General features: G+C 42.5%; 1 long non-coding RNA gene and 1 pseudogene across 1 annotated transcript; both read right to left on the reverse strand.

Annotated features, from left to right (window-relative positions):
* Positions 1–422: 422 nt before the first annotated feature.
* LOC135540249 (tumor necrosis factor receptor superfamily member 1B-like) lies at positions 423–25,715 on the reverse strand (annotated as a pseudogene).
* On the reverse strand, positions 23,854–25,506 carry LOC135540250 (uncharacterized). The gene is made up of 3 exons (XR_010455726.1): positions 25,355–25,506; positions 25,147–25,243; positions 23,854–24,301 (listed from the first exon to the last, which is right to left on the reverse strand). It is a non-coding gene; the product is annotated as an uncharacterized LOC135540250 (long non-coding RNA).
* Positions 25,716–26,282: the final 567 nt, after the last annotated feature.

Consider the following 26,282-nt stretch of genomic DNA (forward strand, 5'->3'; position numbering starts at 1 on the left):
GTGACAAATAAAATTAGATGACTACTCAGGTGCACCTAAAAGGCCACTCTTAAATGTGCAATTTTGTCACAAAACACAATGCCACAGATGTCTCAAGTTGAGGGAATGAGCAATTGGCATGCTGACTGCAAGAATGTCCAACAGAACTGTTGCCAGAGAATGTAATGTTAATTTCTCTACCATAAGCCACCTCCAGTATCGTTTTAGAGAAGTTGTCAGTATGTCCAACTGACCTCACAACCACACACCACATGTAACCACGCCAACCCAGGACCTCCACATCTGGCATCTTTACCTGCGGGATCGTCTGAGACCAGCCACCCGGACAGCTGATGAAACTGAGGAGTATTTCTGTCTCTAATAAAGCCCTTTTATATAACGACACAGGGCGAGACCCAGATGCAGACACAGGAGGCAGATGGTTTGAGTCTCTGATATTTATTAAAATACAAGGGGCAGGCAATAGGCAGGCCGAGGACAGGCAGAAGTTCATTAACCAGGTCCAAAAGGTACAGGGAGACAGGCAGGCTCGAGGTCAGGGCAGGCTGAATGGTCAGGCAGGCGGGCTCAGTGTCAGGGTAGGCAGAACAGGTCGGAACCGTGAGGGCTAGAAAACAGAGACTAGGAAAAACAGGAGCATGGAAAAAACTTGCTGGTAGGCTTGACAAGACTAACTGGCAACAGACAAACAGAGAACACAGGTATAAATACACTGGGGATAATGGGGAAGATGGGCGACACCTGGAGGGGGTTGAGACAAGCACAAAGACAGGTGAAACAGATCAGGGTGTGACATTTTGTGGGGAAAACCCATTCTGATTGGCTGGGCCTGGCTCCCAAGTGGATGGGCCTTTGCCCTCCCATGCCCACCCATGGCTGCGCCCCTGCCCAGTCAATAAAAATCCATAGATTAAAGCCCAATTAATGTATTCCAATTGACTGATTTCCTTCTATGAACTGTAACTCAGTAAAATCTTTGAATTTGTTGCATGTTGTGTTTATATTTTTTTCAGTGTATATTTACAACATTCACAGTAATTACATACATTACTCACATATCAATCATTCTTTGAACAGTCATTGACAATCTATTCAGGTGCCCAAGGCTTTCCAGCACAGCACATTATGACAAGTCCATGCCTAAGACACATGAACAGTCATTCTGTGCAGTCTCTCTCCACCAATTCAGTCAGCAACAGTAGTAGCAATCATATAAAAACAGAGACAACAACCAGTGTGAAAAAACATAATTAAAACATAATCTATTGTCTGGTGCTGTCCTATCTGCTGCCAGTCCTCAAACATCATTTCCACTCTCCTGTATTGCCGTAAGTGCCTCTTTTCCGCCCTCTTGCTGTGGCATGTTGACATACACCTCCTCCTCCCTTGATAGAGGGAGCTCAGGGTCAGCCTGGGACGAGTCTATGTGGGTGCTGGTAGGTGTGGAGCATGACCCATTTCCTAAGGTCACAGGGTAGTTAACAGTGATGTTGACATTAACTAGGGGACTAGATGGCAAGGGACTGGTAGGCTGGGGGCTGGTGGGTTGAGGGCTGGGCTGGGTGCTGGGCTGTGGAGGAGTGGACTGAAGGGGGCCTATTGACAGGCCCTCCAGGCTGTTGGAGCACGCTGACACCCAGGTCCTTCTAGTATCTTGCTGGTTCTCTGCCTGACTGGGATTGCTGCAGTTTCCCTTTCCCATCAAACATTGCTGCTGTTCCCGATAGCTAGTAATGAATGAACTGTTCTGAACCACTGGTCCGTCACTATCAAACTGAGAGAAAGAGCGAGAGAGAGATATGCGATATGTTTAAGATTGAGTTGAAGCTTTTGAAATGTTCTTGTCTCCAACATATGCTTTACTTAGGTCAAATAGAAAAAACTCACTTTAATGGCCTCCCAATTTCCATTTCTATCTTCTATAGAAGATACAAGCCTGGACCCTATGAAGGCTGTAAGAGAACATAGTAAACCTACACTAAAATGTTGGTATATGCATATCTATCCTTACAGTTGGTCAATTATATTATTATTACCCTAATCAAGTGCTTAGTCTCTAATGCTTTACCTTTCTTGTAAATGACTGTGCCTATGATCAGCAGTAGATAACACCTCCGATAACACCTCCGATAACACCTGAAACTAATAGACACAGGAGCAGAGGTACAACCCAGCGGTATCCACACATAGGAGAGATGAAGGCAAAGAAATGTAAAAATCCTGAGTGTGGTCCAACAACTTCATATCTCTGACACACGGACTGCTGTACAGTTGTACAATCTTAATTTGATCACTTTTTTGCTGAAAATTCTCCTGCACAGCACGAAATGCAAACGTGTAATGTATTCAAGGTTTAAAAAGACTTCTAAAGTTTGTCATTTCCACTTTAAAATGCCAGACTTGATTTTCCATAACAAAAAATGTATCAACCCCTACAAAATATTTCCATTAATTGTAATCCACATAATAATTCACATTTCCTCTTGCTGCAGGATTATTTTCTTGCTGTAGCAAACTTTCTCAATTTAAGATCATACATCTGTATTTAGCTGCCTATATTTACCTATACGAAGGTCAAAGCCTGGTGATTTGCCATCTTTATGCAGGCTCTGTAGACTTGGCGTGGTATGTCCTGTACCAGAGGTCGGAATTGTGGTTGGTGGGCGGGTCGGTGGTCTAACCTTAGGTCCACACACAGCATTTGAGGTGGTGTTACCATAAATCAGTACACCCCTCCTCTGCGACACACAGCTGAGGATACAGTGTCATTGTTAACATAATAAAGTTAGTGTGTGTGTGTGTGTGTGTGTGTGTGTGTGTGTGTGTGTGTGTGTGTGTGTGTGTGACTTACTCTGTGTGGTGCTGGCAGGTTTGGGTGTAGGAGTGCTGGTCAGAGAAGGTTCCATTAGGGCATGGTGCACAGTTCACATCTGAATCTGCTGTCCCTGAAACATTCCCCAACACAAACACATTTTCAGTGAACAGTTATATTCAAACTTTCAACTTTCAGTATAATTTTCAATGAGGACGGAAACATGTTGAATTTGTGATAAATACGGTCAGGCCGAACTCTAGCTATAGTACCTTCTATGGCAACACCATGGCCAGGCTGGCAGTGTGTATAACTGCCACACTCCTTACAGTTTGGGTGTTGTTCCATTATGCAGAACTTCCCAGTCTGGCACATACACTGGGTTTTGGTGGTGCTTGAGCAATCCTGGGCATACTGCAGGCCTTTTTCTTCTCACATAAACAAATAAGATGCTCATTACAGATTAGGTGTATCAACTCACACACACACGCACACACACACGCACGCACGCACGCACGCACGCACACACACGTAATCCTAAGGAAAAAATACAAATCTAAATCACTGTTACAGTGCCTTCAGAAAGTATACAGACATTTTTACAAATTAATAAAAAATAAACGTGAAATGTTTTGAGTAAATAAGTGTTCAACCCCTTTGTGCTTAACAAGTCATATAATAAGTTGTATGGACTCACTCTGTGTGCAATAATAGTGGTTAACATGATTTTTGAATGACTACCCCATATCTGTACCCCACACATACAAATAATTGTAAGGTCCCCCAGTCAGGTAGTCAATTTTAAGAACAGATTCAAACTCAAAGACCAGGGAGGTTTTCCAATGCCCAGCAAAGAAGGGCACCTATTGGTAGATGGGTAAAAACAAATCAGACACTGAATATCCCTTTTAGCACAGTGAAGTTATTATTACACTTTGGATGGTTACTCCACAATACAGGGGCTGAAGTACGACGTTCGCCTGAATTAATCACACTGTGCGCTTGGGAACGGTTCAGTAGGAAACCAGAAATCTAGTCGTGCTGAGGAGAGCTTTTGTGAAAGCTGTCCCTTCCGCAAGGAAGATAGGCGAGAATGACCAGTTGGGCGAGTGGCTCCACTTATGGAGGCAAGGGGCTCACTTCATTCGCCACTCAACCTGTCTGTCTCTAACAGATGATGTGACTGGTTACTTCGAATGTTAGCTAATAACTAAGCCACTCGAGTGACTTAAATCAGCTTGAAAATCAATGGCATGACTAGAAAATGGCTGTCCAGCAATGATTAATAACAACCAACTTGAAAGAGTTGAAGAGTTAAAAATAATAATAATGGACAAATATTGTACAAACCAGGTGTGCAGAACTCTTAGCAACTTCCCACTGGTACACACTGATTGAATCAATGTTGTTTCCATGTAATTTCTATGGAACTAATTTGACCTAACATGGAAAAGACATCGAATTGACGTCTGTGCCCAGTGGGTGACCCAAAAAAGACTCACAGCTGTAATCACTCCCAAATGTGATTCTAACATGTATTGACATGTTGAATACTTATCTGATCAAGATATCACCAATTTGTAAGTCGCTCTGGATAAGAGCGTCTGCTAAATGACTTAAATGTAAATGTAATGTAAATGTATATTAGTGAATCAAATGCTTTATTTGTTAAATAATGAAAACATCTGTCTACAGACAGAAACAACATAACATTCTGAAGTCATATGGGGCAGAGTGTTACAGGCATGGGAAACCACGTTGGGTGTGGATACGGTGGGAACGTGTGTCTGAGCAAGTGTGATGTCATTCATGTTTATTGAAATAAAATCTTTCTGAAGGCACTGTATATAACATGACCAATCATTTACTGCAATATAATCCACCCACCTTCTGAACACTGTATATAACATGACCAATCATTTACTGCAATATAATCCACCCACCTTCTGAACACTGTATATAACATGACCAATCATTTACTGCAATATAATCCACCCACCTTCTGAACACTGTATATAACATGACCAATCATTTACTGCAATATAATCCACCCACCTTCTGAACACTGTATATAACATGACCAATCATTTACTGCAATATAATCCACCCACCTTCTGAACACTGTATATAACATGACCAATCATTTACTGCAATATAATCCACCCACCTTCTGAACACTGTATATATAACATGACCAGTCATTTACTGCAATATAATCCACCCACCTTCTGAACACTTGGGACATCTGAAGCATTTTGTGAAGTAATTGAAGGTCCCACTGTATTGGCCACTGGGACATGGTTCGCACACTGTGTCTGAGGTAGTGCTGCATTCATTCTTAAGGCGTGTCCCTGTCATGACATTTAAGCAGTAAGGCACGAGGGGTGTGTGGTATATGGCCAATATACCACCGCTAAGGGCTATTCTTAGGCATGACGCAACGTGCAACCCCCGAGGTGCCTTATTGCTATTATAAACTGGTTACCAACGTAATTAGAGCAAAAAAATACATGTTTTGTCATACACATGACATACTGTCTGATATTCCACGGATGTCAGCCAATCAGCAGTCAGGGCTCGAACCACACAGTTTATAACAAGGCATAACTTACAGTAATCATCTCAGTACATGTACACCGTACATCTTTCTATCCCTGAAATCCTTACTTTCATATTATGTACGGAAACAGTTTAATTAATGTTGACGGTCATCCCTTACCAGGAGCACACCTGCTGCAGCACAGGTTTATCAGTGTGTTATAGTATTCAGCTGTTTTGTTGCGACAGGCTTCAGCAGAGTCTGGTGTGTATGGCAGAGTGTACACCTGCAGAGAAAAAGAGACCATGAAAGTGCACCTGATCAGAAGGAGGAATGATGAGTAACATGTCCACCAATATTTTCCTTTTCCTTCTATTTAAACTTCTAGTACAACCCAAGGGTTGGATATTGTGTCCGAAGAAGACCTATTATATTCTGTTGGAGACGAGGGAATATACACTGAAACATTAGTGGCCTAGTCATTATTTGCCAGTAGACACAGGGCATGTAAAACACACAATGTACTGACAGTAAAACAAATTTTAAAAACCTGTGTGTCTCCAGTATCTTGTGTATGACATGAAGTGGTAGGAGGAGAAAGGAGAGAGAGAGACTTTTGATAAGCTGCCAGGACTGGCTTCGTGGTCTGACTGAACAATACAGCTATACCACTGCCAAGGCCTCACACGATCATCCTCCCTCGCAGCCTTTAGGACAGAATGCCTTTAACAGCCATTTCCTTTTCACGTATGGCAGCATACAAACACATAACAAATCAGGGAAAGTGAATCTGGGGTTTTATTGACTGGAGGAAACCCTCTATCTTTTAGTCTGGCACGCCCCTAGGGCTCGTGTCATTGAGGAAGGTGGTGACTACAGAGGCGTCACTCACAGGGTGGGGAGCAGTTACCATGTGCCTTGATACATGTAGTTATAAAGATGTGGTTTTAACAAGAGAGAAACAATCAAAAGGTACAATTAGTCATGAATAAGGAATAATCAACAACACAGTAATGGCAATTCGTTGGATATATGCACAGTGGCGTGTATTCATGGATGCCAAGTGAAGCCAAGCTTCCCCCTCAAAAATGGACCAATTTATCTTTTGTCTCTCTGTTTCAGAATTTTCCTTAAATTCGCAGGGCTGAATGTATCTCTCAAAGGAGAAAGCATCGAACCGAGTGAAACTGCGCCCCTCTGTCTCTATATGTGTAAGCCATCTATCTGATGATGTCTGGTCCAAATGAGTATGACATTGTTGCCGCCCGTAGCATTGATTGCAAGGGAAGCCAGCGAGCATTTGGACTCCCTTGATAGAAAAAATAAAAAAAAATTGCCAATCAGCGTTGAGCTAAACTGAGTTGAGCTCAATTGTGAATGGTCCTGGCACACTCAAAAGAAGTGTCAAGGGAAGCCAGCTTGGATTTTGGCGTCACTCTAATCAAATCGCATTGAGCGAACTATTGCATCTCGTTGTGTTGTTGTCCTCCGGTGGCTAGCTAGCTAAAATTGGAACTTTCCAAAATTAGTCATGGATGGAGATAGGGATTTGGACTTGTGGTTGTAATTCTCTGTACTGGCCAATGATTATAACAGCGATTCTGATCCAACCATTAATTAATCAATTGTTGTCCCCCTGGCCTGACAGGATGGAGGTTCAATATGTAGCTAGATGTAGAAGGCTAATGTTAACAAGCTAACGTTTCCCATGAATGGAAGTTAGGCTAGTGAGCAAGCATTTTAGCCAGGTAGCCTAGGACAACAGCAAATTAAAAGTGTACTGTATAACAGAGGGATAGACCGTTTTCATCAACATGAAAGAGAGGAGGATCACATTGGTGTTTCTCTACAAGTAGGCTGAGTCAACATGTTTTTCTACTTGCATGAACATGAACGCACACACACACACACACACCCGTGCACACGGAAACCAGAACCATGGACAGCCTTGTCATATTAAGCTTACGTTGATTGGTGCTGGAAAAGTGGAGGCAGCGCTTTGTTCACCGGACAGAGGTTGAAATCCAGTTGTATGATAAAACAAAGGTGTGGTTGAATTTATTCTGCCACTGTGTCTTCTTATTGTCTCAGCCTTAAGGCCTATATATCACGTTCGCAAAGCTAATTCATTAACAGGTTAAAGTGCAAACAACGCAATTATCACAACTAATTGGTTGCAAAATGGCTTTTTTTCTTCAAACTTGAAACTTAGCTCAATGACTGGAAATCTGTAGGAACAGTTAGCATCCTAGCAGTTCTTGTTCATCCGACTCTGGGAAAGTAGATAACAGTCTTCATTGCCAAAATTTTGAACTGTCCCTTTAATATAGAGGAAATTGGAGCCTGAGCCCTCTGCACTGGCTGTGCAGACATTTTCTTCACTGACTAGTGAGCAACAGCAGGAACTCCTGAACGTGTCTGGAGTTGGGTTGTCAACGCATTGGGGTATTTGGCATCTGTGCAGTCGTCAAATTGGCTAAATTTGCGACAGGAAAAAGTATTACATTTAGTGGGGTAACAGGGACAGAATCTAAAGCTATGCAATTACGACCCATGCTGTTTACAATAGGTCCAGTAATAATACCGGGCTCGTTCTTTATGGTAGCTGCGGTAGAACCAATTTTGAGTGTGGATAATTTTTTGCTAATGGATTCTAAAAGGTAACAAATTCAAATTGGCACGACCAAACACTTCTCGCAAGCTCAGAAAACCTTAGGGCTTTTAATTGTGAGACACTTTATTCCTTCTTATTCTAAAATAGCTTTACAGAATTTACGAAAGGGAAGAGGTGTCCTCGCGAGCAATTAGAGTGGAGTTCATATTGTGAACAATTGTTTGTAGAGTTAAAGAAACAATTGTAATTGTAGAGTTTAAAAAAGCAATTGTGTCAAGCGCCAGCATATCTTTGCCTTCTTGGGTACAGTGGGAATCGTCATGTTAAACTTCGGTTTTTGCCAATTATGATTATGCAGAGCTAAACGCATTATTGATATTTGTCGTATTTTTTGTTTCTTTTTCTTTTCAAGTCTTTTGCTGTCACTCTCTTAGGAATCCGAAGCAGGAGGAGAAAGACAAAAGCTCCAGCTGAAATGGCATTATCAGTTGTACAACAGTGGAGGTAATGGCACATAGAGTATGCATAGTGTGATTATACATTTGAGGCCAGGGCTTTATGCCATGGAAGCGGATTACATAGTCAGAGGCCATAAGTCTCTGAGGTGTAAACATACAAATCAACTGAGAATATTAATCATGTATTCATTTCAAAGTTTATATAATGTTGAACAGTATGGAGTTACTATTCAAAAAGGAGGGAATGTTGGATAATAGCTTGAAATATACTTATTCATGTTACCATACTAGAACTTATTGATTACCTTGTATAAGGAATATATATATTGGGGTCAATGAAGGGTGGATAGGAACTTGGTTTATGGAAAGTTACTGAGTGAGACAAGGGGAAGTGCAGGAAGTTCATATTCTTTTCCATGTTTCTAATGAGGGAGGTGAAGGGTAATAGTTAGTCTCTGATAAGGCAGGCCAGCTGAGGAACTAGGGAGGAGCGAGGAATTCGGCTTGAGGTCAAGTCAACAGATGACGTGAAAAGAAACCCTTGGGAAGGGGGCCAGAGGGGCCACCACAACGACCCTCTTACTACAGTCCTATCTCACACACTTCCACACCCACAAAAGTTCTAGCATCAGGCAGGGCCATAACCACACCAGTGAGAGGAACCAATTAAGTTCCTGCCTAGCAACAGAGATGTATTGGCTGTCTAGATGTGTAAGGAGTAGGAGGTTATAAATATATGTGATTGTGTAATCATGCTGTCTCTGCAGCTGTATGACCCAGTGGGTGAATAAACTTGGTTTGAGCTTTTTCTACTGATCCGTTTGAATTTTTACACATTTTAAAGAAGACACTGGGATTGTAATATTTTTCCTAGAGTAGACATTGGCACTAATTACAGGCAACTTTGTGAGATTATAAATAATGTTTACAGTCAAAATGTTTAGGGTTATGTATGTTATAGCAGAGATAACATGAGGTAACGTGTAAAGTTACCACTCAAATCTGAAAACTGTTTTTCCCAAATTCCACCAAAATGTCTCCTGCCCCACTGGGGGACACCATACACTAGACCACGTGTATAAAAACATCCCGGAGGCTTACAAAACCACTCCCCTCCCCCACACAGGACAGTCTGCTCACCTTTCACTCTTCCTACTCTCCAAGTATTTATCCCTCATTAAACACGTGAAACCATCAGTGAGGACAGAGGGGTCAGACTCATTACTACAGCACCAGTTTCAACACACAGACTGGAGATTGGTTGCCACTCAAGCCACCCTGGACTCCCATACGGACATTGAAATATATGCTTCTTCCATTCTGGATTACATCAACATCTGCATCAACAGTGTCACCACCCATAAACTAATAAATACCTTCCCCAACTAGAAGCCTTGGATGAACAGAGAGGTCCGACTACTGCTAAAGGCACGCAACGCTGCTTTCAGATCTGGCGATGCGGAAGCCTACAGATCATCCAGGGACAACCTGAAAAAGGGCATCAAGATGGCTAAACATTACCACAAACTGCCGATTGAGGAGCACTTTAACAGCAACTCAGACCCTCGAAGCATGTGGCAGGACATCCAAGCCATCACAGACTACCGGCCAAAAAACCTACCCCACAGCCAGCGACGTCTCCATCGCCAACGAGTTAAACAGGTTCTATGCTCGCTTCGACAGGGACAACAAATATCCAGCCATCAAAGCTGTGCTCCCCCATGTCGACCTCCCCCTCAGACTATCGATCGCAGATGTGTTTTCTGCACTGAGCAGGGTGAATGCATGCAAGGCTGCTGGTCCTGATGGCGTCCCCGGTCGTGTGCTCAGAGCATGTGCTGGGCAGCTGGCCGAGGTCTTCACTGGCATTTTCAACCTGTTACTGGCCCAGTTACGTTGTCCCCACATGCTTTAAGACCGCAACCATTGTGCCAGTGCAACAAACTGTGCAACAAACTGTTTTCCCTCCTACCATCAGGCAGGCGGTACAGGTCTCTACATTCATGGGAACAGTTTCTTTCCAGCTACTATAACCCTGCTGAAATCTGTGACATGGCACTAGCCATATCCACCGCCCACTGTGTAGTACTGCCTCTCAGGGACCTTGTTGTGTTACTCTCTTTGCACTCTTCACGGTACTACTGGACTGATTAAGGACATAATTCAGTTGTACATGTACATGTCTACCTCGGTAATCTCATTGCTGCTATCCCTTGATTTCAGTTGCATGCCTCCTTGCACTTTCAATTTGCCTTCATTGCACATTTAGACATCCCACTTAATAACATACATTGTACTTAATTGTTTCACATGTACATTTTTTGTACTCTTTTATTTGCTCTTCTGGTCAGATGCTAACTGCATTTTGTTGTACTGTACTTGTACTTGTTCAATGACAATAAAGTTTAATTAATCTAATCTAAAGTGGGCCTTCATCACTTATTCATGTGAGAAGGTGGACGTGAATCCGGATCTCCTGCTTGTCAAAACACTTCCTTAGTCCACAGCCAGTCTTCAAGACTAAACAGTTGTACCGAACCACCCTTGTTACACTGATTATATGGGGCCTGGTTCAGATTTGAGATAAGTAGACAACATCTTTACAACAAAATAGTTTTTATACGTCCATGCTTCAACTTATCTCAAGTCTGAATAGGACCTAGGGAGAAAGTTTTTTGTGAAGTCCCACATTTATTTTTTCATACCTTCATATCAGAAGACAAATGTTTATATTAAACGCAAAATGTGAACTTCAATCATTGTGCTGCTGTACTGTTCCCCCAGGCTGAGGCATGAAGGTGGAGAGAGGGAATTTGTGGCAGGTGTGCCCTCTAGCAAATTCGATGGTAAAGTATAAAACTAGGCAAGGTTGCAGGTGCCTCCCCGGGATTTGGGTAATTCACAAACTCAGACAATTAAGAGCACACCAAACGCTCAGATTAAACTCTCCAAAAACAATCCAAGAAAGTGTGTGTGTCAATGAAAATGTGAGTACACAATGTTATCACATTGAAGAAGGAAACTCAATAAGAACATTTGTTTTGTGTAGCATTTTGGCCGCTAATGCTATTTGTCCCAAGTAAAACTGCCATTTTGATTAATTGATCAGTTTTCTTGATGATACATGTAGTTGTTAATTGACACGTCATTGTTTGAAACTTTCGTGCACTTGTTTTTATGCAAAGGAAGGCCTGCTTTTAGTTACTACTGCTGGCTGGTTTGCCTACTACTTTTATCTACTGTTTGATGTATACCCAGCATGCTCTATGGTACACTAAATAGCCACTGCCAGTTTAGCTTCGGCCTAGGTCTTAAAAACACTAAGCGGGATTCTTCTTCTCCCTACAGTTTTCAGCTGTCAGCTTCGTCCACGACTGGCTCATGTGAACTACAATCCCGACACTGTTTTACCATTTTGAAACCTCAATCATTGCTTGCAATATGGCTTTCAAAAAACATATAGCCCTTATCTTTCATCAGCGAGAAAGAATCCTTCAAATAAAAATGCTTACTATAGCAATTTTACATAGATCCATACAGCTATGGGTGCCTCCATCCACCAAAACTACACTTCTGCTACACATCCCGAGAACACACAGGTGTTCGGTGTGCGCTAGATAGCTAATTAGCACAGGTGGTCACCTCTGACTTCCGTCTGTTTTCCGTAAACAAGCACTACAGCATGCAGATATGGCAGTGGAAAACTAACTCTACAAATGGTCTGTATCAATTTAACCTGAAATATTTTTATTATTTCTTGCATCCAAAACCGTACAGCAAGCGACCAACCATCTGGCTCTCACCAAAACTAACCGTACAGAAGACTTCTTCGTCCAATGACTCTTATGTGTAATGTAATGGAATTGAGAGTTATGATTAGGGCTGGGTGATATATCGAATTAATTCAAATGTATGTTTTTGCACATTATTTCAAATGCCTGTATCGCAAGAATCAAGGTTTGTTGTTTTTCATTTTTATGTGCGTCTATGTCCTATTAGACCCTGGTTCGACCCCGGCTCTATCACAACTGGCCGTGATCGGGAGTCCCATAGGGTGGCGCACAATTGGCCCAGTGTCGTCCGGGCTAGGCGAGGGTTTGGCCAGGGTAGGGCGTCATTGTAAAATAGGAATTTGTTCTTGACTGACTTGCCTAGTTAAATAAAAATGTTAGCTTGTTCTCGTGTTATATTTTTGGTCTTGTCGCTTTCAATCCTCCTGTCCTGTCTGCACCCCCCATTTACACCAGAGATCTGTAAATAATGACTAGATCCCCAAACAATAGGAGTTGTTGTCCCGAACACGGGAAGGCATGCGACAAGTTAAGGTCCCAAATAAGCCCTAGAAATGCAATGGGCTTATTAATGCCAGAGTGAAACCTTTCGCTTCGCCTCTTTCTCTATGGTTTACACCAAGCCCCTCCCCTGCTTCTCACAAAGTTGAGAGATCACATCTTCCCCTCTGACAAGCGTTTTCAACTCACTATTTGCATTTGAGGTTTGGTCCAAGTCCAACACAAATCGGTCATACAGTGCCTTGCGAAAGTATTCGGCCCCCTTGAACTTTGCAACCTTTTGCCACATTTCAGGCTTCAAACATAAAGATATAAAACTGTATTTTTTTGTGAAGAATCAACAACAAGAGGGACACAATCATGAAGTGGAACGATATTTATTGGATATTTCAAACTTTTTTAACAAATCAAAAACTGAAAAATTGGGCGTGCAAAATTATTCAGCCCCTTTACTTTCAGTGCAGCAAACTCTCTCCAGAAGTTCAGTGAGGATCTCTGAATGATCCAATGTTGACCTAAATGACTAATGATGATAAATACAATCCACCTGTGTGTAATCAAGTCTCCGTATAAATGCACCTGCACTGTGATAGTCTCAGAGGTCCGTTAAAAGCGCAGAGAGCATCATGAAAAACAAGGAACACACCAGGCAGGTCCGAGATGCTGTTGTGAAGAAGTTTAAAGTCGGATTTGGATACAAAAAGATTTCCCAAGCTTTAAACATCCCAAGGAGCACTGTGCAAGCGATAATATTGAAATAGAAGGAGTATCAGACCACTGCAAATCTACCAAGACCTGGCCGTCCCTCTAAACTTTCAGCTCATACAAGGAGAAGACTGATCAGAGATGCAGGCAAGAGGCCCATGATCACTCTGGATGAACTGCAGAGATCTACAGCTGAGGTGGGAGACTCTGTCCATAGGACAACAATCAGTCGTATATTGCACAAATCTGGCCTTTATGGAAGAGTGGCAAGAAGAAAGCCATTTCTTAAAGATATCCATAAAAAGTGGCGTTTAAAGTTTGCCACAAGCCAAACATGTGGAAGAAGGTGCTCTGGTCAGATGAAACCAAAATTGAACTTTTTGGCAACAATGCAAAACGTTATGTTTGGCATAAAAGCAACACAGCTCATCACCATCCCCACTGTCAAACATGGTGGTGGCAGCATCATGGTTTGGGCCTGCTTTTCTTCAGCAGGGACAGGGAAGATGGTTAAAATTGATGGGAAGATGGATGGAGCCAAATACAGGCCCATTCTGGAAGAAAACCTGATGGAGTCTGCAAAAGACCTGAGACTGGGACAGAGATTTGTCTTCCAACAAGACAATGATCCAAAACATAAAGCAAAATCTACAATGGAATGGTTCAAAAATAAACATATCCAGGTGTTAGAATGGCCAAGTCAAAGTCCAGACCTGAATGCAATCGAGAATCTGTGGAAAGAACTGAAAACTGCTGTTCACAAATGCTCTCCATCCAACCTCACTGAGCTCGAGCTGTTTTGCAAGGAGGAATGGGAAAAAATGTCAGTCTCTCGATGTGATAGAGACATGCCCCAAGCGACTTACAGCTGTAATCACAGCAAAAGGTGGCGCTACAAAGTATTAACTTAAGGGGGCTGAATAATTTTGCACGCCCAATTTTTCAGTTTTTGATTTGTTAAAAAAGTTTGAAATATCCAATGAATGTCGTTCCACTTCATGATTGTGTCCCACTTGTTGTTGATTCTTCACAAAAAAATACAGTTTTATATCTTTATGTTTGAAGCCTGAAATGTGGCAAAAGGTCGCAAAGTTCAAGGGGGCCGAATACTTTCGCAAGGCACTGTATGTACATCAAAACACATTGAGACATTATTTTAGCTGAAGATTGTTATATTAACTGTCTAGTCTGTATTTTTTTATCTATAAATGTGCAATAAACATGACACAATTGTATAAGGAATTGGCAACTCATTGTCTCATTGTCAGAAATAAGGTAGGTCACTTGATTTCAACATCTGAACAAAGTGGACAGGGTAATATGCTTTTCAAACACTTGGAGACAGACACGGGTGTGTTCATAACAATTCAAATGTTAAGCCTTGTTAGCTAGCAAATAGATCCTAGTTGGCTTATCACTAGCACCTGGGCTTGAGATTGTTCATTTTCTATAGCCTAATGCCTGCTACAAGAAGTTAGTCATTATTAGTGAATGTGCATTTTACATGGTTCTAAACTCAGCAAAAAAATAAACGTCCTCTCACTGTCAACTGTGTTTATTGTCAGCAACCTTAACGTGTGTAAATATTTGTATGAACATAACAAGATTCAACAACTGAGCCACACATTGAACAAGTTCCAGACGTGTGACTAACAGAAATGTAATAATGTGTCCCTGAACACAGTGGGTTCAAAATCAAAAGTAACAGTCAGTATCTGGTGTGGCCACCAGCTGCATTAAGTACTGCAGTGCATTCTAGGGGAAATGGCTCTAGCCCTTACCCTCCGATCCAACAGGTCCCAGACGTGCTCAATAGGATTGAGAGCTGGGCTCTTTGCTGGCCATGGCAGAACGCTGACATTCACGTCTTGCAGGAAATCACGCGCAGAACGAGCAGTATGGCTGGTGGCATTGTCATGCTGGAGGGTCATGTCAGGATGAGCCTGCAGGAAGGGTACCATATGAGGGAGGAAGATGTCTTCCCTGTAATGCACAGCGTTGAGATTGCCTGCAATGACAACAAGCTCAGTCCGATGATGCTGTGACACACCGCCCCAGAACATAACGGACCCTCCACCCCCAAATCGATCCCGCTCCAGAGTACAGGCCTCTGTGTAACACTCATTCCTTCGACGATAAACACAAATCTGACCATCCCCCCTGGTGAGACAAAACCACGACTTGTCAGTGAAGAGCACTTTTTGCCAGTCCTTTCTGGTCCAGCGACGGTGGGTTTGTGCCCATAGGCGACATTGGTGCCGGTGATGTCTGGTGAGGACCTGCCTTACAACAGGCCTACATGCCCTCAGTCCAGCCTATTGCGAACAGTCTGAGCACTGATGGAGGGATTGTGCATTCCTGGTGTAACTCAGGGAGTTGTTGTTGCCATCCTGTACCTGTCCCGCAGGTGTGATGTTCAGATGTACCGATCCTGTGCAGGTGTTCTTACACGTGGTCTGCCACTGCGAGGACAATCAGCTGTCCGTCCTGTCTCCCTGTAGCGCTGTCTTAGGCGTCTCACAGTACGGACATGGCAATTTATTGCCCTGGCCACATCTGCAGTCCTTATGCCTCCTTGCAGCAGGCCTAAGGCACGATCATTGCAGATGAGCAGGGATCCTGGCCAACTTTCTTTTGGTGTTTTTCCAGAGTCAGTAGAAAGGCCTCTTTAGTGTCCTACGTTTTCATAACTGTGACCTTAATTTCCTACTGTCTGTAAGCTGTTAGTGTCTTAACGACCGTTCCACAGGTGCATGTTCATTAATTGTTTATAGTTCATTGAACAAGCATGGGAAACAGTTTTTAAACTATTACAATGAAGATCTGTGAAGTTATTTGGATTTTTACGAATTATCTCTGAAACACAGGGTCCTGAAAAAGGGACTTTTCTTTTTTTTCTGAGTTTAGATAAACTTGTAAAGTGCATTTTCAAAAGCCAGATCAGGATGATTGCAAAAAGCAGGTTAAACTATTTAGAAAAAATCATTAAATTATTAGTGGGTCTTATGGTTGTGGAAGGCTTCTATTTAGCCCATCACAAGCCCTGAATTCTTTCGATTATTGCTGAATTTTTGAAATGTAGTGTATTTTTCCTTTAAATTATACAATGCTTATTTCGAGAAAATATTAAAATTGAAAAGTATAAATTGAATCGCCCATATGTTTTCTTTTTTTAGATTGTTAGGCCATATTGCCCAGCCCTTGTCATGAGCAAGGCTTTGGCCTACCACACATGTTATTGCATCCCACTTTTGCCATTCGTATTGTGCTCTTGCTATGCTATTGCTATGTTTGTATAGCTTAATCATGAATATGTTTTTTGCAAATTGCTATTGATATGTTTAATAATCCTATTCATAGTGCAATGTTTTACAATTATAGCATTTGATAACCTAATTATGCATTCATGTACTAACATTATTGCTTGTTATTATTTGCTTTTTCTGTGTCCCTGCAGAAAACCATACCTTCCATGCCATGTACCATCTGAGTATAAAGACTCAGGCCCTGGGCTGACGTTTTGTACAAGTTGTGTATGAGTGCTACTGCTAACATTAGCAGGCATTGCATGTATTTTTTCCATGAATATGAAATATTATGCCACATCTGTTGATTTTTAAGAATAACATGATAAATACACTGTGTACCAGTCAAAAGTTTGGACACACCTACTCATTCCAGGGTTTTTCTTATTTTTTACTATTTTCTACAATTGTAAAATAATATTGAAGACATAAAAACTATGAAATAACACATATGGAATCATGTAGTAACCAAAAAAGTGTTAAACAAGTTCTTCAAAGTAGCTACGCTTTGCCTTGACAGATTTGCACACTCTTGGCATTCTCTCAACCAGCTTCATGAGGTAGTCACCTGGAATGCATTTCAATTAACTCATGTGCCGTGTTAAGTTCATTTGTGGAATTTCTTTCCTTAATGCGTTTAAGCCAATCAGTTGTATTGTGACATCGTAAGGGTGGTATACAGAAGACAGCCCTATTTGGTAAAAGACCATATGCAAGAACAGCTCAAATAAGCAAAGAGAAATTACAGTCCAAAATTACTTTAAGTCAGTCCATGCGGAAAACTAAGAACATTTAAAGTTTCTTCAAGTGCAGTCGCAAAAACCGTCATGCGCTATGATGAAACTGGCTCTCATGAGGACTGCATCAGATTGCAGCACAGAGTTCAAGTAACAGACACATCTCAACATCAACTGTTCATAGGAGACTGCGTAAATCAGGCCTTTATGGTTGAATTGGTTGAATTGAAAAAGGCCACGACTAAAGGACATCAATAAGAAAAAGAGGCTTGCTGGGCCAAGAAACACAAGCAATGGACATTAGACCGGGGGAAATCTGTCCTTTGGTCTGACGAGTCCAAATTTGCAATTTTTGGTTCAAACCTCCGTGTCTTCGAGACACAAAGTAGGTGAACAGATGCTCTCCACATGTGTGGTTCCCACCGTGAAGCATACGAATAGGTGTGGGGGTGATTATCCGGTGACACTGGGGTGTTAACTAGAGGTCGACCGATTATGATTTTACGATACCGATTATTGAAGGACCCAAAAAGCCAATACCGATTAATCGTCGGATTAAAAACAAAATGTATTTGTAATAATGACAATTACAACAATACTGAATTAACACTTATTTGAACTTAATATAATACATCAATAAAATCAATTTAGCCTCAAGTAGATAAGGAAACATGTTCAATTTGGTTTAAATAATGCAAAAACAGTGTTGGAGAAGAACGTAAAAGAGCAATATGTGCTATGTGAGAGAGCTACGTTTCAGTTCCTTGCTCAGAACATGAGAACATATGAAAGCTGTTGGTTCCTTTTAACATGAGTCTTCAATATTCCCAGGTAAGAAGTTTTAGGTTGTAGTTATTATAGGACTATTTCTCTCTATACCATTTGTATTTCATATACCTTTGACTATTGGATGTTCTTATAGCCACTTTAATATTGCCAGTGTAACAGTATGGCTTCCGTCCCTCTCCTCGCTCCTCCCTGGGCACGAACCAGCAACACAACGACAACAGCCACCACATTGAAGCAGCGTTACCCATGCAGAGCAAGGAAAACAACCACCCCAAGGCTCAGAGCAAGTGAAGGTTGAAACGCTATTAGCGCGTGCTACCTAGCCAGCCATTTCACTTCGGTCACACCAGCCTCATCTCAGGAGTTGATAGGTTTGAAGTCATAAACAGCGTAATGCTTGATGGATGCACAACGAAGAGCTGCTGGCAAAACGCACAAAACTGCTGTTTGAATGAATGTTTACGCTCCTGCTTCTGCCTACCACCGCTCAGTCAGATACTTAGATACTTGTGTGCTTGTATGCTCAGTCAGATTATATGCAACACAGGACACGCTAGATAATATCTAGTAATATCATCAACCATGTGTAGTTAACTAGTGATTATGATTGATTGTTTTTTACAAGATACGTTTAACGTTTAACGTTTAGCAACTTACCTTGGCGTACTGCATTTGCGTAACAGGCAGTCTCCTTGTGGAGTGCAACGAGAGAGAGGCAGGTCGTTATTGCGTTGGAGTAGTTAACTGTAAGGTTGCAAGATTGGATTCCCAAACTGACAAGGTGAAAATCTGTCTTTCTGCCCCTGAACGAGGCAGTTAACCCAACGTTCCTAGGCCGTCATTGAAACTAAGAATGTGTTCTTAACTGACTTGCCTAGTTAAATAAAGATTAAATAAAGGTGTAAAAAAACATTATTATATATATATTTTTTTAATCTGGGAAATCGGCGCCCAAAAATACCGATTTCCGTTTGTTATGAAAACTTGAAATCGGCCCTAATTAATCGGCCAATCCGATTAATCGGTCGACCTCTAGTGTTAACCCTGGTGTCCTGGCTACAATTCCCAATCTGGCCCTCAAACCATCATGGTCACCTAATAATCCCCAGTTTACAATTGGCTCATTCATCTCCCTCCTTTTCCCTGTTCCCTAGGTTGTTGCTGTAAATGAGAATGTGTTCTCAGTCAACTACCTGGATAAATAAAATAAATAAATACCCCTGTGCACAAAGCGAGGTCCATACAGAAATGGTGTTTCGAGATCGGTGTGTGAGAACTTGACTGCCCTGACCTCAACCTCCATCGAACACATTTGGGATTAATTGGAATGCTGACTGCAAGCCAGGCCTAATCACCCAATATCAGTGCCTGACCTCACCAATGCTCTTGTTTCTGAATGGAAGCAATGTACCAACATCTATTAGAAAGCCTTCCCAGAAAAGCAGAGGCTGTTATAGCAGCAAAGGGGGGACCCACTCCATTTTAATGCCCATGATTTTGGCATGAGATGTCCTACGAGCAGGTGTCAACATACTTTTGGTCATGTACTGTACCTTATCAATATAAAAATGTGAAAGACTGTTCAAGTTTTGTTACTTAATAATAAAAGTTTGAGTTGGACGCAGCAATCCAACCTGTCCTGTCCCCACAATGTACCAGTGGCCATGAAAGCAGCTACGACAAATACGAAGCAGATGGCCACATCATATCCATCACCGAGCCTACAGACCGGATAAGTAATATGGTTATCGTCAAGAAACCAGACAAGCTACGAATATGCATTTATCCTAAACACTTCAACCGGGCTCTGCGTTGTTCACATTACATGATGCCCACGTTGGAGGATGTTCTTTACAAGCTCCCAAAGGCCAGAGTCTTCACGCTCGTGGACGCCAGAGATGCCTTACTGCAGTGCAAGCTTGACGAGCCCAGCAGCTACATGACTACCTTTTGGACACCCTGGGGCAGGAAGAGGTGGTTGAAGCTTCCGTTTGGTGTCCCCGTGGCTCCAGAGGTGTTTCAGCGGAAACAGCATGAGCTGTTGATGGGACTCAGTGGTGTGGAACCCATAGCAGATGACATCCTCATAGTGGGCAGTGGAGACAGTGATGAGGAGGCAGAATGTCACCATGATGCCAAGCTGCTGGCCCTGATGGGCAGATGCATACAGCTTCAGCCAAGGCTAAACATAAAAAAATCTTCAGTTTAAAGTGCCAGAGGTCCGCTTTCATGGGAGCATTTTGTCCTCCACTGGATTGAAGGCGGATCCTGAAAAAAGTGAAGGCTGTCTTGAAAGGCTGCGCTTCGTCAGATTCGTCACTTACCTGGCCAAGTTCCTACCGTGGCTCTCTGAAGTGTGTGAGCCACTAAGGAGGCTCATGGACAAGGACACCATCTGGCATTGGGTCCCAAAACACGACGCAGCAGTGAGGGAAATAAAACAACTGGTCACCCAGACACCAGTACCACGATACTATGATGTGTCAAAACCTGTCACGGTTCAGAGTGACTCGAGCCAGTATGGACTTGGCTGTTGCCTCATGCAGGAGGTCCAGCCTGTGGCATTCGCCTCTAGGGCACTCCCTCCAACAGAGCGGAACTATGCCCAGATAGAGAAGGAGTGCCTCAGCATTGTGTTTGCATGCTAATGCTTCCACCACTACCTGTACGGGCGCGACAATATTACCGCAGAGACAGATCACAAGCCCCTTATTGCTATATTCAGCAAGCCTCTCCTGAATACCCCGAAACAACTGCAGAGCATGCTACTGGCCTTACAAAACTATAACCTCAAGGTGGTGTATAAGCCAGGGCCAGAGATGTATGTGAGTGACACGCTCAGCAGGGCTACTGCATCCACTTGCTCTGTTTGTAAGCTGCACACTGCGTGCATGAATAACACGCAGTGTGCAGCTTACAAACAGAGCAAGTGGATGTTGAACACATCAACCAGGCTGACTACCTAAATGTTACGGACCAGCACCTTATACAAATCAGACAGCACACAGCCAGGGACGGGCAACTCCAGGCATTGAGGTCTGTGATTCTGATGGGCTGGCCCGACTGCAAGGAAGATACTGCTTTAGCCGTCGGAGAATATTGGCCAGTCAAAGAGGAGCTCAGTGTTCAAAACGGAGTAATATTCAAGTGTCAGAGAGTCGTTATTCCCTGGTCTCTGCACCCTGAGATGTTGGCACGCGTGCACTCAAGTCACATAGGAGGTGAGGCCTGTTACAGACAAGCACGTGACACACTGTACTGGCCAGGAATGCAGAGTGAAATCAAAGACTATGTCAGTAAATGCACAATCTGCAATGAATATGCCATTGAGCAACAGAGAGAGACGATGATGTCCCACGAGCTACCAATGCGCCCCTGGCAGATAGTAAGTCTAGATCTCTTCCAGCACAGTGGCAAAGACTTTCTGCTGGTAGTCGATCATTATTCAGACTTCTTATTCTTATTATCATTATTCAGATTGACCTCCTCCACGACCTCTCAGCAGAGACAACGATCAAACGCTGCAAGGCTCAGTTTGCCCGCTATGGCCAACCAGATAGGGTGATTTCAGATAATGGACTCCAATCATCAGGATTTGAGTTCCGAAAATTAGCTGCAGAATGGGAATTCGAGCACATCACCATGACACCCAAAAGCTAATGGGAAGGCAGAGTCGGCAGTCAAAATCGCAAAGAACCTCTGCAAAAAAAGCTCTGCGAGAGGGCAAAGATGCCTGAAAAGTAATCCTGCAGTGGCACAATACCCCGACAGAAAGCATGGATAGCAGCTCTGCTCAGCGCCTCATGGCACGGCTCTTAAAAGCAGCTCTGCCAGTTGCCAGCACTCTCCTGGAGCCATGTGTGGTGACAGACATGCTGGTGAAGTTACGTCACAGAAGACAGGTCTCCAAGTTCATCTACGACAAATCAGCAAAATACTTACCTGAGCTCAGGGTGGGTGAAACGGTGCGAATGAAGCCACTACCAGGGGACCGGACAGGCCTCTGGAGACTCAGATCCTGTGTACAGAAAGTGGTACCACGCTCCTACTTAGTTGAAGTGAATGGATCACTGTACCATCGTAAAAGGGTTGACCTTCAGATTGCTGAGCCAGCACCTACTCAGAACCCTGATGGTCATAGGGGTCGCATGACAAAAGAAGGAACCCCAGCAAGTCACACAGGGCCTGAGGCACTGGGCGAAGAGCCAAGGGATCACAGGTCGGCCCCTCCCTCGCCCATCTATACTCCCCTTAGACAGTCAGGTGACACGCCTGTGCGGGAACACGCAGTCCTCGCAGACAAGCCCCCTGTCTTTTCACGCTGTGGGCGTCAGTCCCAGCCACCAAAAATACTTCATCTGTAGGTTTCCCATTAGGGATTGTTGACAGACAAAGATAAAAGTAAAGAGAGTATCAAAATGTGCTAAGTTGTTACCTGAGGAAGAAAAAAACTAACTAAACTGTTCATGTTGGAAATTATTACTAGGTTTGTTTTATTAGTGAATTGACAGCTCCTGTCCTATTTTATAAAATGTTATGGGTGTAAGATGGCACAGTGATGCCATCTGTTGGTAAATGTTAATTACTGCAACTCCAGTGTTTTTAACGGTGTGCTTGAGATACCCGGATGTATTGCAATGTCATGAACAAGACTGGTTACTCGCATCAATGCCTCTGTCTCGTCATTTAACATTCAAACAACGGTTACATGATATCATTGTCGTGAAGTGCAAATGAGCAATAGAAAACCGATTGCGCAAATGACATCATTCAGAATTTTTTTTACGTGGGCTCCCCGTGACGCCCCCGGCAAGATGCCCCCTTGGGCGGCTGCCCATAACGCCTATACCTAAATCCGCCACTGATCCACAGCTAGGTAATTTAAAAAAATAACTATCGACCATCTGGGGCTAAATTGTAGGCCTGCTCCTGGTTTGGTATTCTGATTTATTTAATTTCTTTCTGAACAGACAGCATTAATTATATAACTACGGCATATGTATTTCAATGTATCTTGCGTGCTGCAGCACCTCCAGAACCCATTCGTTCTGCTATGATTCTATATGGAAATAAATGATGAAGTGCAACGATGGAGAGATGAGAATAGCAGGCTCATGTCTATCAGAGTAGAGAGAGGGAGAGATCGTAGAAAGTGAATCTCATTCTTGTTCTCTGCGAGATACAAGCGCGCTTCTCTCTCTCACTACAGCAATGGCCACGCGATGGTCTATATAGGCTACAATGTTGCGCAAATCACAAACCCAGGCCAGCACAACAAGAATCAATTATCAGGCATGTTTTCACATTACGTTTTTTAGAGTGCAGCCAGGAGAATTACTGAGGAGTCAAATTGAATTAGCCTAACTTTGATTGCTTTTATTATAATTTTTACATTGCAAACTGTGAAAAGTATTTTTAATGCCATGAGAGATACCGGATCCTGGTAAATGGGTTCAGGAACGAAACCAAAACTGAGAGGTACCGGATCCTGTTCAGTAACAGACTGTTAATTACATGACCTACAAGTATATGTTTCCGACATTTTCTGACCACTGAACAACTATTGATTTGGGGCTCCGGAGGGGCACAGCGGTCTAAGGCACTGGATCTCAGTGCTAGAGGCGTCACTACAGACCCTGGTTTGATTCCAGGCTGTATCACAACAAAGTCCCATAGGGCAGCGCACAATAGGCCCAGCGTGGTCTGGGTTAGGCAGGGTAGGCCGTCAATAAGAATTTGTTCTTAACTGACTTGCCTAGTTAAATATAATATAAAATGAAAAAAATAAAAATAATTAACAAAGTCGCAAAGAAAACAGGAGCTGCCTCCACCATTTCAACATCATCAAATCACCTCTTCTTATTCTAATATAGTGACAACTGAAAGATACCAAAAACTATTTACTCCAATCCAGGTAAGCTAAATATGATGTGGCTGTCCATGGTTTTGATTTGTGTGTGTATGTTGTGCAAGTAGAAAAACATGTAGACTCACCCTACTTGTAGAGAAACGCCAATGCCATCCTCCTCTCTTTCATGTTGATCAAACATCTGGGGTGGCAGGGTAACTTAGTGGTTAGAGCTTGTGTTGTGGACTTGAAACCATAAGGTTGTAAGTTCAAAACCCTGAGCTGACAAGGTAGAAATCTCTCGTTCTGCCCCTGAACAGGCAGTTAACCTCCTGTTCCTAGGCTATCAATAAAAAACTGACTTTAACTGACTTGCCTAGTTAAATAAAGGTTTAAAAAATATATATCACTCTGTTATACAGTACACTTTTAATTTGCTGTTGTCCTAGGCTACCTGGCTAAAATGCTTGCTCGCTAGCCTAACTTCCATTCAAGGGCAACATTAGCTTGTTTAACATTAGCCTTCTACATCTAGCTACATATTGAACTTCCATCCTCTCAGGCCAGGGGCACAACAATTGATGAATTAATGGTTGGATCAGAATCGCAGTTATAATCATTGGCCAGTACAGAGAATTAAGTTAAACCACAAGTCCAAATCCCTAACTCCATCCATTGCTAATTTAGGAAAGGGACAATTGTTGCTAGCTAGCTGGTGGCAGGGTAGCCTAGTGGTTAGAGCGTTGGACTAGTAACCAAAAGGTTGCAAGTTCAAAGCTGACAAGGTACAAAACTGTCGTTCTGCCCCTGAACAGACAGTTAACCCACTACTAGGCCGTCATTGAAAATAAGAGATATGATAGGAGTGATGCAAAATCCAAGCTGCTTTCCATGGGCACCTTTTTTTTTGTGCCAGGACCATTCACAGTTGAGCTCGCTCAGTTTAGCTTAACGCTGATTGGCTAATTTTGTATAATTGTATCAAGGGAGGCGAAATGCTCGCTGGCTTCCCTTGCCTACAATGCTATGGCGGCAATAATGTAATACCTGTTTCGTTTGGACCAGACAGCATCAGATAGATCGCCTACACGGGGGCGCTGTTTCGTTCGCTCGGATGCTTCCTCCTGTGAGACACATTCAGCCTCTTGCGAAATGAAAGAACATTATGAAACACAGAGACACGAAAGATACATTATTTAATATTTTGTTTGGTCAAATTATTTGAATACACGCCTCTGTTAAGCACCGAACCTACCTGCATTTGTCCTGTAGAAACTGTCGTTTGCATTTTCCGTTTGGAGTAAACGTTTTTTTGTAGCGTTTTGCATTACCCCGCCCCCTCCTCATCACACCATTGTCTCGCTTATTTTGGTCGCTCAACTCAACTTTCCTTAAAGTCCGCAGGACACTTACCGTGTTCTCAACAGGCTGAACCATGATCGCGAGAAGTATCCTTACTGTAAGGATGCCACTGACAGTGCTTAGTATCATGATTGATACAATTATTATCGCCCCTTTAAGATCTTGAGAAAATAGTCCATATAATACTGAAACCGCAGATTGTCTAGCCCACAGAAGAATGCTCCAATTACCGCCCCGACGGCAAGATAAATGAGTTTCCTTGAAATGCTGAGTGTTTGAGGAAACAGAGGGCGTCTTTCTACTTTCAGCAGTTATCCATTTAGTAACGGAATGACGATTTCTAAACACTTAATAATTCATAAACAAAATCTCAAATATATTGGTAGGTCTACCATCAAATCCAAAATCAAATCGATGTATTAGTGAGATGCTTCGTAAACCACAGGTGTAGATTAACAATGAAATGCTTACTTATCGGTCTTTTTCCAACAATGCAGAGTTAAAGATACAATTAAAATATAAGTAGTGACACGAGAAATACATACATGTTACTTCTGGGAACTTTCATTATCCTCGATCCTCACGAGGGAGAGAAATTAGAAAATATTTTAACGGCACAGTATGTGGGTTTTGGATTACGGAATTACAAGGCATAATACAATATTTCTTAAATTTACAGAAGGAAAACAATTGTGTGTTTTGATCATTTCATATACTAGACTTTTTCTAGTATATGTTTTCTAAGACCCATTTTCCATTGGTTTGTCTAGAAATCAATGCCTTTACTTATGCCTTGAAAAATGTATCTATGCCTTAATTTC

Source organism: Oncorhynchus masou, chromosome 5 (genome assembly GCF_036934945.1).
Source record: "Oncorhynchus masou masou isolate Uvic2021 chromosome 5, UVic_Omas_1.1, whole genome shotgun sequence".
Classification (NCBI taxonomy): domain Eukaryota; kingdom Metazoa; phylum Chordata; class Actinopteri; order Salmoniformes; family Salmonidae; genus Oncorhynchus; species Oncorhynchus masou.